General features: G+C 38.2%; 1 protein-coding gene across 2 annotated transcripts in view; it reads right to left on the reverse strand.

Moving 5' to 3' along the window:
• LOC137969526 (polyunsaturated fatty acid 5-lipoxygenase-like) overlaps nucleotides 1-1,633 on the reverse strand; it is a 104,238-nt gene extending 102,605 nt beyond the window's left edge. The window contains exon 1 of one of the 2 annotated variants that reach the window (XM_068815819.1): nucleotides 1,554-1,633. The gene's annotated coding sequence lies outside the window, so the exon portion shown is untranslated. The remainder of the gene's footprint in view (nucleotides 1-1,553) is intronic. The other variant, XM_068815818.1, reaches the window with a different exon arrangement.
• Between the last annotated feature and the right edge of the window lie 391 nt (nucleotides 1,634-2,024).

Raw genomic sequence — 2,024 nt, forward strand, 5'->3', positions numbered from 1 at the left:
TGGGAAGCTTCTCTAAGTAGTCTGGGCCCGGTTGTTCGAAAGCCGATTAACTTAATCCAGGATTAGTGTAAACTTTTGTTTCATGTTTTCCACTTTTTGGTGAAAGTTCCTTTTGCTTAGTTTTGTTTTTCAAGATTGACTTCCTCTAATGGAAAGTTTTGCCGAATATCAGCGTTGAACGGCATTTGGGAGTAGCGAAATAAACTCCTTGGTTACTTTTTATTCTGGGATTAGCGTTAATCGGCTTTTGAGCAACTGGGCCCTGGTTTGCAGATTGGGAAGGACGAATAATATTTTCATATGGTATTGAACATTCTAAAGGAGTGTGTATGCTTTGAACCCCACCTTGATTTTCCAAACTAATGCAATTGAAGCTGCTCCTTCTGGGAGATATATAATTCGGAAAATAACAATGAAAGGTGAAGACTGTTTTTTATGTAATGTTTGCGCTCCAGTTGACTATCTTAAGCAAGATAATTTTATTCGAAGCTAAGTGAGAACATATCTCTAAAATTAACACTTCGAGAGTTGTTGTTTCTGGTGACTGGAATACCACTTTAAATAAGCTCGATAAATACAGCGGAGCACCATGAAAAGGAACCATGTACAGGAATACCGAATGCAATCATAGGAAAGAAATTAATTTGGTTGATATTTCAGTCGCCTTCAGCATCCAAAAAGTAAATAAATTGCCCATGAATCAAAGTCCTCGCGTTTAAAATTTGGAATAGATTTTTTCCCAATTGCTAACTCGCTTTTTTCGGACCGGATCATAAAGCGATATGATATAGAATTGAAGAGTGAAGCGATACGAGGCCCAGGAACCTGGAAGTTTAACAACTCTTTGCTGGAAGACGAGAACAATGTTATCCTCATTAAATTTATTTACCCTAAAATATTGGAAACGCGGTAAGAAGTGGAGGATAGGCACCTCTTGGGCCATCCCAATAAAATGTTTCGATCCTTTTGTTTCGAAAAGTAAAAAAAATAATTCCAGATTGCCCAGTCAAAGGAGCAAGTACTTTAGTTTACAAGAACACGATCTTGTTTCATTAACAACAATTGGCATGGTCTCGAGCTCCTAGCAGTTTTCTCTCCTGGTTGCAATCGGAATGCCTAGAACAGGGTAATCTTGGTGATAGTGTGGTCAAAGAAGGTATCTATTTTAGAGAAAATATTGCAGAAGTACTGATCTCCATTCCAGGCATGCAACACCATGGTAGATAATAATTACGGAGCACAACTCGTGTGATATACCACTGGCTATACATTTACTATGGTAGTCACACTCGGCTTAAAGGCTTGTAGGTATAGCGAGGAAATACAAGGGATCCATGGAATCATTCCTGGTATACCTGACTTGAATCAAGGTGTAGCTTAATTCCCATGTACTGCATTTAAAATTGATTATCTTTGAAAGATAACATTTTATGCGAAAGAGAGATTACTAAAGGTCCAGCAGTCGCTGGTAATAACTTATTTTTCATATCTAGTTCTCGCTCCACTATCCTTTTTCATGCTAAATCTAAAAAACAAGAATATTCTAAACGTACCTTAACGCCAATATAACGCTTCAATGAAGCACTCGATTGGAGTGATCACTACGCGTAGATACCTCGAATATATTGTTGGTGAAATCGTTTAAAATTGGGACGTCGGGTTTTCGAGTGACAGGTTGACATCTTATTTTAATCCGTCAACTTTAAGTATTGATAGTGCGCTAAGAGGATTTATCTTGATTCTTTTCGTAAGCATGGTGTGAGAATCAGAAAATACTGTGATTAATGCAATAGCCTACCAACCATTGTTTTGTCTAACCCGATTCCGCACATGAATATACTTAACAATAGAAAAAAAGTTCCGAAAAGACGCACTTGGGTTTCCGCATTGCAAAATAGTGTAAAAAACATGACTGGATACACCGATTGCAAATATGGAGGCCGATACACAAAAGCGAGGCTTTTCGGTAGTAACCGTTGCTAAGGGCCAATTCGTCTCTGGTTTCCTTTGTTGACGCGAGTGAA

This window comes from Montipora foliosa, chromosome 9 (assembly GCF_036669935.1).
Source record: "Montipora foliosa isolate CH-2021 chromosome 9, ASM3666993v2, whole genome shotgun sequence".
Taxonomy (NCBI): domain Eukaryota; kingdom Metazoa; phylum Cnidaria; class Anthozoa; order Scleractinia; family Acroporidae; genus Montipora; species Montipora foliosa.